General features: G+C 47.1%; 1 protein-coding gene and 1 non-coding gene across 3 annotated transcripts in view; both read left to right on the top strand.

Annotated features, from left to right (window-relative positions):
- The first annotated feature begins 6,820 nt into the window (after positions 1–6,820).
- TRNAE-CUC (transfer RNA glutamic acid (anticodon CUC)) lies at positions 6,821–6,892 on the top strand. Its single transcript has one exon. It is a non-coding gene; the product is annotated as a tRNA-Glu (tRNA).
- A 1,433-nt stretch (positions 6,893–8,325) lies between these two features.
- The window catches only part of DNAJC5 (DnaJ heat shock protein family (Hsp40) member C5), a 54,455-nt gene continuing 51,159 nt past the window's right edge, over positions 8,326–11,621 (top strand). For both annotated transcript variants that reach the window (XM_035121646.2, XM_060277358.1), the window contains exon 1: positions 8,326–8,510. The gene's annotated coding sequence lies outside the window, so the exon portion shown is untranslated. The remainder of the gene's footprint in view (positions 8,511–11,621) is intronic.

The following is an 11,621-nucleotide window of genomic DNA, read 5'->3' as shown; positions in this document are numbered from 1 at the left end:
CCTGTTGTTTGCACAGAAGGCCTGTTGCAAACCATCTGTACCTTTGCATTTCATAGCTTTCTGACTCACCTGTGTATACTGCTGTTCCTATTTGTCCTCCTGCCCCTGCTGCCCCCCCTTCAAAGATGAAGGTATTTGTGTAATACAATCTGCCAACTGAGGTTAACTTTATGCCTTGAATTTCTATACCACGCTTCACCCAAAGATCACAGCCTGGCTTACAATATAAAAACACAAAAATGCATAACATAACACAAGAACAAAACCCTCCCCCCCCCACCCCGGGCCACTCACACAGTTTAAAAGGCCGTAGATTTTTTTAACTAGCCAAGTGTCTGGGAGAAGAGGAACATTTTTGTCTGGTGTCTAAAGATACATAGCAAAGGTGCCAGGCATACAAATTAGCAACTGCAGAAAAGGACCGTTCTCTTTTTGCCACCCACTGGACCTCTCGTGGAGGAGGCACATGAAGAAGGGCCTTGGATGATGATCACAGAGTCTGGGTCAGTTCATATGGGGAGAGGCGGTCCTTGGGGTATTGTGGCCCTGAGCTGTTTAAGGCTTCATAGGTCAATGGCAGCACTTTGAATTGGGCCCTGAAACTAATTGGTAGCTATTGCAGTTGGGCCAGGATAGGTGTAATATGCTCAAAAGAAGAAGAAATATGCTCAAACCATCTTCAGAGGCAGCCTTAAGTTCAACTTGTTGCTGTAATTCATCCTAGTGGTTAGCAGAACATAGAAAAACTGGTTAGTTTTAACAAGCAAGCATAATAAACAACAGTTTGAAGTTTGCTCAGGCAAATCATAGTTAAAACTAGCAACTTTTCTCCCATACCATAACATAACATTCTGTGGTTAGTTGAAAATATGGGAAGCAGATATCCAATGTATCTTGTAGTGATGCTCAAGGAGGAGGGGATGTTAGCCCACACTCTTTCCTGAAGTGCTAAAACTGGGCTGCATATTTGGCACGAAACCCGTCTGTTACAAATACAATTGGGTGCCAAAGTATTAAAAGGGCACAAGAATCACTGTTGCGTTTGGGTTCTGCTTGAGGGGTTTCTCACGGGCATCTTGTTGGACACTGTGAGAATAGGATGGTGGACTAGGTGGTCCTTTAGCCTGACCCACCAGGGCTTTTTACATTCTTGACTGTTTCGAAATTTGTATTTGCAGAAAGGAAAGCAGACAGTAAAAGCCAATTTGGCAATTAGACTTTTTAACAGCTGAGGCGTTGACGTTTAATTCCTGGCATGTTGGGTGCAGATTGTTAGAACTTGTCCAGTAAAAGCACCTGTTCACAGCAGCTGGAGAGTGGTTAAATGCCTTGTTGATACTGCAGTGTGGATTTCCTTCAGATAGGAAAATTTCCTTTAGAAATGTGTATCAGCATTATTATACAGACAAGAGATCAGTTTGGAATTCTCTTTCTGCACAACGAACCAGGACTTGCTGAGATGAGTCACCTGGACAACAAAGATAAAACAGCAAAAAAAGTTTGCGTCCTCTGCCTCTTCTCTCTGGTGCTCAAGGGATAATGCAATGCAGAAAGACAATTAAAAACATCATGAATCGTGCAAAGCAGTCTGTCTGGCTTCCTTGGCTCTTGAGATACTGTCACAAGCAGACACTTGAAGTAGCTACTGTCTTAAGCTTGGGAAGGATTTTGCCTGTAAATTTAGGCACTGAGCTTGAGTTCACTCAGTATATTAGAATTCTGGATCCCACAACAAAGCTAATTAGCCACACTGATCCAGGACGCGTAAAAGAAAACACAAACACCAGACCGCAATCCTAACCCCACTTAGGTGCATGCAAGGTTTACTGAATTCAACAGGACTCGCTTCTGAGTAGACCTGGTTAGGACTGCACTGTTAGATAACTTTAAACATGGTTGGACAAACTGATGGAGAATTGGTCTAGTTGTGCCATCAAATAGAATGTCCATATACAGCCAGGACAGCCAACATGACAAAAGGATCACCAAACCTTTGTACCTGCATTAAAAACTCATTTTTACAAATGAGAACAAATCTGAGGCATAATTGTCTTAAGGGCCGAGGGTAATTAAAGCAGTTTGAATGGTTAAGGTATCTGTCTCAAGTATTAGTTATAGGTAGGTAGCCGTGTTGGTCTGACGCAGTCAAAATAAAAATAAAAAATCCTTCCAGTAGCACCTTAGAGACCAACTAAGTTTGTCATAGGTATGAGCTTTCGTGTGCATGCACACTTCTTCAGATACACTGAAACAGAAGTCACCAGACCCTTATGTATAGTCAGAGGGTGGGGAGGGGTGATGGGAATGGGTGATTGGCTGATAGGAGTGGTAAACCTGTTGATGACTGTTAACGACTGTTGACGACTGCAATTGGTCTTGCAGGAAAAAGCAAGGGCTGAGGTGCTAAAGAAAGCTTGATAATGTATAATGAGATAAGAATCCAGTGTCCATATTCAGACCAGGTCTCTCCATGGTTTTAAGCTTGGTAATGAGTTGCAATTCAGCAACTTCTCTTTCCAGTCTGTTTCTGAAACCAGTAGGAGAACACTTCAATCTCCCAGGACATTCTATACAAGATCTCAAAGTAGCTGTTTTATTTCAGAAAAATTTCAGAAACAGACTGATTACCAAGCTTGAAACCATGGAGAGACCTGGTCTGAATAAGGACATCAGTGTATCTGAAGAAGTGTGCATGCACACGAAAGCTCATACCTATGACAAACTTAGTTGGTCTCTAAGGTGCTACTGGAAGGATTTTTTTTAATTTTTATTTTGTCTCAAGTATGTTTTAGACAAGGAAAATATATAGCCACAAATATTTCTTACAGATGTTCTGCCTTGTGGCTTATTTGGAGTTGATGCCTTGGGCTCCTTTGGGAGAAAGGGTGAGATATAATTTTAATACGTAAAATAATAAATAATGTGGTGCCCTTCAGATGTTGCTGGACTCTGATTGCGTCGGCCTCAGCCGGCATAGCCAATGGCTTAAGGATGCTCACAGCTGTCACTCAAGAGCAGCTAGAGGCTGCCATGCTGACTACATCTGATGTGCAGAGACAGCATAGATCTGTGGACAAATAAAAGGCAGGCAGCCTCCTCATGCCCTGTTTGTAATTGCCTGGGTCCCTCTGCACGACTGCATTTGGAGATGGCGTGCCAGACGAGACAAGGCTTTGATCTATTCCAGCAGGACTGTTTCATATGATAAAGTAGCTCAGCAAGAGATGCTCTCATTAAGCAATGGGTGGGAGGGAAGGAGACACACAGCCCGGTGAGGTGTCATCCTCATGGCTTTTTGTGTGGTGGAGATTTTGCATTCCATAACATCCTGTCACCTCTTCTTTACTAGATAAAAGCCAAATTCCTGGACACCTTGGGAGGAGCATAATTAGCCAAAAAGAAATCTGCAACTAATTCTGATTTTAGAGTTTGAAAGTGGTGCATGGACCATGCCTCCGACAGCTGCGATGCATGACTGCAGCTGCCTGCATGAAAAGTTGGCCCTAGGGCGAAGGAAGGTAAATGGTGCCCCTTAAATCTCAAGTTCTTATTGCAATGCTCTCATGATATTTTTCTGAAGGCTAATTTCATCAGAACCTGAACTGCTAATTGAAAGAAAATTGGGAGCTTCCAAAATGAGGCCAAACTAATTTGCTATCATAACAAAACTAGTCTTCATGACTAGAAGAAAATGGAAGAATGTTATAAACAAAATTGAGTGAAGCCAAGGATGATGATGGGTATTTAAAATTATGAAATTCACAATTTCTCCTCTAAAGGACATCAGAAAACTTCATCAAAATTTGTTTGTCTAAGTTTGCCTACAAACCTACTAACCTTGCCTACAAAGGTCCGTATAATTAAAGCTATGGTTTTCCCAGTAGTGATGTATGGAAGTGAGAGCTGGACCATAAAGAAGGCTGATCGCCGAAGAATTGATGCTTTTGAATTGTGGTGCTGGAGGAGACTCTTGAGAGTCCCATGGACTGCAAGAAGATCAAACCTATCCATTCTTAAGGAAATCAGCCCTGAGTGCTCACTGGAAGGACAGATCGTGAAGCTGAGGCTCTAATACTTTGGCCACATCATGAGAAGAGAAGACTCCCTGGAAAAGACCCTGATGTTGGGAAAGATTGAGGGCACTAGGAGAAGGGGACGACAGAGGACGAGATGGTTGGACAGTGTTCTCAAAGCTACCAACATGAGTCTGACCAAACTGCGGGAGGCGGTGCAAGACAGGAGTGCCTGGCGTGCTATGGTCCATGGGGTCACGAAGAGTCGGACACGACTAAACGACTAAACAACAACAACAAAGTTTGTCACTTTCAATGTACAGAATGCTCAGTGAGCACAACCTCTCTTGAGACATTGTGGCCCTTAATTCATTTTTAATTTTTTTGAGTCTTGAAAAACTTCTCTCTCCCGAGCAGTTAGTGGCCATAATAATATTTCAATATTCGGCTTCCAACCGAATATTAAAAACAGTACAGCATCAAACATTAAAAACCTCCCTAAACAGGGCTGCCTTCAGTTGTCTTCTAAAAGTAAAACAGTTGCTTATTGCCTTGACATCTGCTGGGAGGGCATTCCACAGGGCGGGTGCCACTACCGAGAAGGCCCTCTGTCTGGTTCCCTGTAACCTCACTTCTCGCAGCGAGGGAACCGGCAGAAGGCCCTCGGTGCTGGATCTCAGTGTCCGGGCTGAATGGTGGGGGTGGAGACGCTCCTTCAGGTATACAGGACCGAGGCCGTTTAGGGCTTTAAAGGTCTTTAAAGCTAAGAAATTGCAGCAAGATTGCTTCCACATTAGGAAAGGCCACCTGAATTTTTCCTTGTACTGTATATAATTTGATAAAGGTCTGTATGAGACAGAGAGTGCTCTGCTGTAAGCCTATGGCTTTGTCTCACATACAGGTGAAAGTGCAAAGTTTCAGATCCATCTCTTCTGGGTATGCTCCCATCAACAGTTTGCTGAATTTCTTGCTTAGATGCTTTCAGAATAGCAAGAATGGAAAACACGTGTGCAACATAACTGTACACAGTACTTTTTAAATTGGCTTCAAATACATCTAATATAGCAGGGGTGGCCAAGTCCGAAGAGACTGTGATCTACTCACAGAGTTAAAAACTGGCAGTGATCTACCCCCTCTTGGGGGGTTCAGATCAAAGTTGTTGAGATTTTTTTAGGAAGGCCCATTTTTAGGGGTTCAGGTCAGAGTTGTTGAGCTTTTCTGAGGCGGGAGGAAAGCCCTGTTTTTTGGGGGGTGAATGGCTAAAATGTTGAGCATTTTTTAGGGGAAGCCAAAGTTGTTGAGCTTCTTTGGGGGGAGCCAGTGATCTACCAGTGATCTACCACAGACGTCCAGTGATCTACCGGTAGATCACGATCCACCTGTTGGACGTGCCTGTAATATAGGAATACTGTAATGGATTATATCCTAAATGTATCTCTTAAAGAAAGTGCATCTAAGGCCCTAGGCTTCAGCCAACTTAGCCTAGACATAAATCCAGCACTGGGGACATCCAATGAAGCTGGGTGCTTGAAGAATCAGGACAAATAAACAAAAGTACTTATTCGTGTAGCGTACAGGTAAACGATGGAACTCACTGCAACCAGAGGCAGTGGTAGCCACCAGCTTGGATTGCTTTGAAAGAGACTTAGGTAAATTCATAGAGGAGCGGCAACGCTTCTGAATACCAGTTGCTGAATACCAGCCACAGGAGGGGAGAGGGCTCCTGCGCTCGGGTCTTCTTTGTGGGTTTCCCACAGGCACCTTGGTTGGCCACTGTGAGAACAGGAAACTCACAGCACAATCCCAAACACTCAGAAGTCCTATTGAGCTCAAAAGGGGATTTTAAAGTATGCTTAGAAGTGCCACTGATTTTCATGCAATGAAAGCGGCATTGTGTCGTACAGTGCACCATGCAGCCTACCTTACAAGGCTGTTGTCAAGATTACAGGTACTGGATATTTGTAATGGTTGGACCACTAATCCTAATAATAATTTTAAAAAAAGAATGAGAAAGGCAAATGCTAAACACTGCTACAATTTTGATTTGCCTAGACTAGCCACGGCACTTCTCCAGATCCATGCTGGAAGGGCAAATGGCTAGAATCACAGAATTGTTGATATGGAAGGGAGTCATCTAATCACACCCCCCCTTCAAAGCAAGAATCTCAACAGTGGTTTCCCATCCAATTTGAAACCACATAGGACCCTGCTTAGCTTTGATAAATGTGCTAGCAAAATAAAAAAATTCCTTCAGTAGCACCTTGAAGACCAACTAAGTTTTTATTTTGGTATGAGCTTTCATGTGCATGCACACTTCTTCAGATAGCTGTTCTTGTTTATTGCAACAGGTTTGTCCCTTTACTGCTTTTGACAACAATGTACAGTAGCTGTTTAATTATTTGGTGGTGCCCACAGCCCTGACTGCGTCCCAGTGGCCAGTCGGAAAGCCATGAGGTTCCAGGGGCAGATGAATCCATGTGTTCCAGAGGTCATGCGGTTGCAATATTTTTACTTGAAACAGAGTGCACAATCCATATTTACTTTTCATTTCCGGGCAGTGCTGAACAATGACATCTCGTTATTCCAAATTTTAATTTAAAAATGTATTATTATGTAGCTAAATACCTCTCCCCACCCCCACCCCTTTCATGGATGCACTCTGGCCATTTCTTGCTGTTGCCTTGCCTGGAAGTTGGTGTAGAGATGAGACCTCATTATAACAACATGCACTCAACTTGGGGGAGGGGAAAAAGAGACTGACGTCATTTCACGAAGATAAGCATGTCAGCCAACTCCTCTTTTAGCCTTCCCTGGTGGTCTAGTGGTTAGGATTCGGCGCTCTCACCGCCGCGGCCCGGGTTCGATTCCCGGTCAGGGAATGACATTTTTTAAATCAAAAATTTCTTAAATCCACGTAGATTTACAATGGGTGGGGAGCTCGCTTTGATTTTTGCATTTGCTTCTACACTGGCTGCTCTTCATTCCCTGAATGCAATACTCTGCAGGCCAGCCGCTTTTGCTTTTTTTTTGCATTTGGAAGCGTGCACCATCCGCTCGATGCATGCGCCCTGTTCTTTCCAAGGGAGGCCGCCGCTACTTCTGCCGCCGGCGGCTGCACCCTTCACGCTCGCTCCGCGGCCGTGCACACGCTTAAGAAGATTGCCGCCGCCATGAACGAGGCCGGCGAGCGCGCTTTGCAAGGGGGAAGCCCGCCCCGCGCGCCTCTGCAGCGCCAGGCTGCGATCCCGCGCCTCGTTGCTTCCGAACAAGCCTCGCAGGGCTCGGTGGACCTTGCTCCCGAGTAAGCACGCCTAGCAAGGCTCAGCAGAAGCAGGGGGCCGGGGGGAGTCCCCGATCGAGGATGCGCGCTGCAAGGAGATGGTTCGGGGCAAAGATTTGCAAGGCCATTCCGTGCACCAGCCAGAGAAGAAGTGGGGCTACATTGCCTGGGGTGCGCCGAGACGTTGCCACCGGCCTCCTCCAGAAAAGCGCCTCCTTACAATAATTATACTATTACAGTATTACAAATTGCGCGCGCGCTCGGATACCCTGCGTCGCATCCCGCACCTGAACACGTACACGCCCACTACCACCCCTCTGATTTGTGCCTGCAACTTTACTCAAGCTTACACCTAACGTCTACTCAGAAGTAAAAACAAAACAAAACACCCCATTGAGTATGTGTGCAATATGACACCCAAGTAAGAGGGTGTCCGGGATTGCGGGTGTTTTAGGATTTCCAAGAAAACTAAAACCGACGGTTGTTTTTATTATTCTTATTCTTATTCTAGAGTGCACGGCGTCCCTCCTTTATTTTTATTTTTTGCAAAGCGCACGACCCCTCCTCCTCCTCCTTAACCCTTGAGTCGAGATTCCTGCATTGCAGGGGGGTTGGACTAGACGACCCTCGGGGGTCCACCCCCCACTTCCCAGCTCCACAACAAGTTTTACGATTCCCAACTCCTTCCTTCCTCCTCCCCACTCCTCTTACGATTTTTGCTGCATGCCCTCCCTTCCCCCTCCTCTTTTCCCCCTCTCCAGGCGAACCAGACAGGCGCCTGCTGCCGAAGAAAGGGACGGGGAAAATGGATAGGCAAGCAGGCGCGCCCCCGCGCGCTCCCTAGTTCCCCGAGCCTTGCCTGCGTCAGGCTGTCTTCTTTTCCTGCGCGGACGGGGGGGGGGGGGGACGGGAAGGTGAGCGAGGGGGAGCGCGCGCGCCCACGCACGGAGACAGGCGCACGGGAGCGAGCCCTGCGCGCGCGCACCCTTCGGAACAGCCTGGCGCGTGCCCGAGCCTCTTCCTCCGTGAGCGCGCACGCTGCTGGCTCCAGTCGTCGTCGGCGTCGTCCTGCTCCCTCCCGGCCGCCTAGCTCTGTCTCTCTCTCTCTCTGCTCGGTGCTGCCGCTGGCCCCCTTCTCCCCCCAAGGAAGGAAGCTGCGCAGGATCCGACCCCACCGTGCCCAGCCCGCCGGGAGACGCCGACGGAGGATCCGGCAGGTGAGGGCGCAGCGGAGGAGGAGGAGGCGGCGGCGGCCCAGGCGGGGGAGGAGGAGGAGGGAAGCGGCGGATTTTCTGTCAGCGTCTCTCGGTCGGTCGGCCGGGCGGAGAAGGAGGGAGGCCGCGAGAGGGGGGGGGGGAAGAGAAGCCATGGCGGGAGGGGCTCGTGGTCTCTCTCTGTGGCGCATTTGGGGGGGGGGGGACGTCGAAGAGGGGCGTGTGGGGAAATGGAGGGTGGGCGAGAAGGGTTTGAGGGTGGGAATGAGGAATTGGGAGGGGTCGTTGAGGGTGGGGGGGCAAGAGGTGAGGGGGAATGAGGAGGGTTTGTGGGGGGTAAGGAGGAATGGAAGGTGAGGAGTCATGGAGGGGTGTGTTTGAGGGTGGGGTTTGGGAATGGGGAGGGGTCGTTGAGGGTGGGGGGGGGGTCAAGGAAGAATTGAGGGTGAGGAGGAATTGAGGGGACCATTGAGGGTGGGGGAATGAGGAGTGTGCGAAATGGGGAGGGGAGTGTGTGAAAGAGAGGAGAATTAGGGGAGAAATTGAGGCCCACCCCAGAGGTGGGGGGGGAGAGGGAGAAGAAGATGGGTGTGTTTTTTGGGGGGTGGGATGTAGTCAGATTGTGGTGGGTAGGAAAAGAGGAGTGCAAGGAGGTGGGGGATGGGGGTCGTTCAACCAGGGATATGGGGAGGGGAGAAGAAGGGATGAGGTGGGTTTGGGAAGGGCTGACGAAAGAGGAGGAGTGGGAGATGGGGAGGGGAATTGGGGGTCCCGTTTGTGCGGAGGAGGCCGCCGGTGCAGTTGAAGGGCAGAGAGAGGGCTGCTGGTCCGGGTGGGGATGACAGAGGAAAAGGGGTGGGGAGAGAAATCGAGGCTGGAATTAGGTGGCTGTGGGCAGATCATGCATAGGGCTGTTTGGGTGTTTGTGAAAGAGAAAGTTGGGGTTGGAAGCTTCTGTCTCTTCCTGCATGACATAACATCCCCTCTACGCACCCCCCCCCCCCGCCAGAGTCTGCCTGGTGATGAGGACAGCCCTGTTAATGCTGAAAGACAGATTGGCAAGAAAAAGGCCTCAAGTCATTGGGAAGAAACTACGAGGGGGTAAAAGAAGATGAGGCGGGGTTCCCCCTGGGCTCTATTGCAGATGTGTGTGTGCATGTGTGTGCTCCTCAACATAATGTGGAGAATGGGGTTGATAAAGCAGTAGTTCCTGCAGGGGAGAGCTGGAGGTTTATTCTTGGGAACCTCTTTCATCCAAGGTAGGCTGGGGGAACTCCTCATCCCTTCACTGACGTACCTTTACTCTGTGCCAAGGGAAAGCTATTATCATAGGTACGTGCTCAAGCTCCCTTCTCATGCAGTTCCAAGATGATTAAAGATTAAAAAGCTCATAGATTATATAAATAATGGTTTTATAGGTAGGATCGCTGTGTATTCACTGTGATTGATAATGGCAAGTGACATGGGTGGGAGAGAATCAAGAAGTCTCGTCCCCCTAATCGATGATTCCACAGAATCATTGCACAGTTGAGTTTTTATGACGCGATGCATTAACTGCATCTGTGAAATGAGCTTGAGAGTTGAATTTGCATCCTCCCTTTTTTGGTTTTGACTGGTGGCCACCCCACAGATAGTGCCTTTAAATGTTGCTGGATGAAATGAGCAAGGGCCATGAGTCAGAGCAACACTTAGTTGTCCCTTCTATGCTTTACCAATACCTTGCAGTCGTAGACATGGCGGAACAATTCATTTGACATATTACTGGAGCATGTTATGTTGCTGGAGCCATCCCCCCCCCCCCAAGAGGTGAAAGCCATCCATGCCAGCTGCTGGCGCTGTGACACAGAAGGGACTTAGAAGCTTTCACATCTTGCTTGCATTTTATCCACTGAAGTATCAGTTTGCAGTTAGTGTGTACTGCTAGCTTTTGCTGTAGGTCTCTGCATTTTGTGCTGTGTCTCAGGCTGCAAGCTCTGTAGTATAATGTGTATTCAAGGGTAAAAGACAAAGTCAGTACATCATTTTGAACTAGTGTGAGATGAAATCTGCCTTATCTGTTCAAGCTGTTTTATTGCTGTGATTTTCTCCTTGGACTCTGAAAAGGTGAGGTTACCTTTCATTTATGACACAGCAGTTGGTCACTGAAGCAAAGCAATGTAAGCTAGAACTAGATTGGTCATCTACTGATGAGCTTAGCAAGTATATAGCCATCTCATTAAAGAAATTAAGCTCTGATTTGGGATGAAAATGGTTGTATTTATGCATTTCTAATCATGTAAAACCTGGCATCCGCCTTTAAGCCCAATGTTGGACCTAGGAGCTACTTTTAAATGATTTCTGAATACATCTCTTTTTCTGTCACCTTTTCTTTGAAAGAGAAACAAAACAAAACAGAAAACCTCACAAATGTAAAGGTTAGGGAAGTAGCCAATATGGAGCCCTCCAGTAATTGTTGGGCTATATTTCTCATCAGCCCAAACCAGTTTGGCCAGTAGTTCAGGTTGATGAGAGTTGTATTATCTCAGAGGCACCACATCAGCTACCCCCTGGGTCAGACTGTGCTCATTTGTGGGTCACAGGCATGCACACGAAAGCTCATACCAAAATAAAAACTTACCGGTAGTTGGTCTTTAAGGTGCTACTGAAGGAATTTTTTTATTTTGCTTCGACTCAGACCAACACGGCTACCTACCTGTTAATATTGCTAGTGATGCATGATTCATTTCTTTTACAGACTCTCATAAAGCCAATTCAATTAACAAATGGTTATAGCACATTTTAATTTATTCTGTGCCTACTGAAAAGGGAGATTAAAATGGAGGAAGAAGCAGGGTGGGAAGTGAAGGTGTTGCTCTTAAATTTGCACCAGTTGGATATGCTTCAATTCAGTAAATTCTGGGAGGTGGTGGGGGACTTACTCTGCACTTTTCCATAGTGTGGCACTTTCATTTGCAACCAAATTGCATTTCCACATTCTGTAACTCCCTTTCAGAACTGGGCCAGTTTGGAAATCAGTTGGGCAAGAAAATATGTACAAAAATATTGTAGGCAGCTTCTCTGCTTCTCCAATGAAGTGTTGGATTGTGGACGGAGTGTTGCTCATTAAGTCATGCT

Source organism: Zootoca vivipara, chromosome 7, assembly GCF_963506605.1.
Source record: "Zootoca vivipara chromosome 7, rZooViv1.1, whole genome shotgun sequence".
NCBI lineage: Eukaryota > Metazoa > Chordata > Lepidosauria > Squamata > Lacertidae > Zootoca > Zootoca vivipara.
The sequence above is the reverse complement of the archived record's forward strand: the minus strand, read 5'-3'. Positions and strand labels throughout refer to the sequence as shown.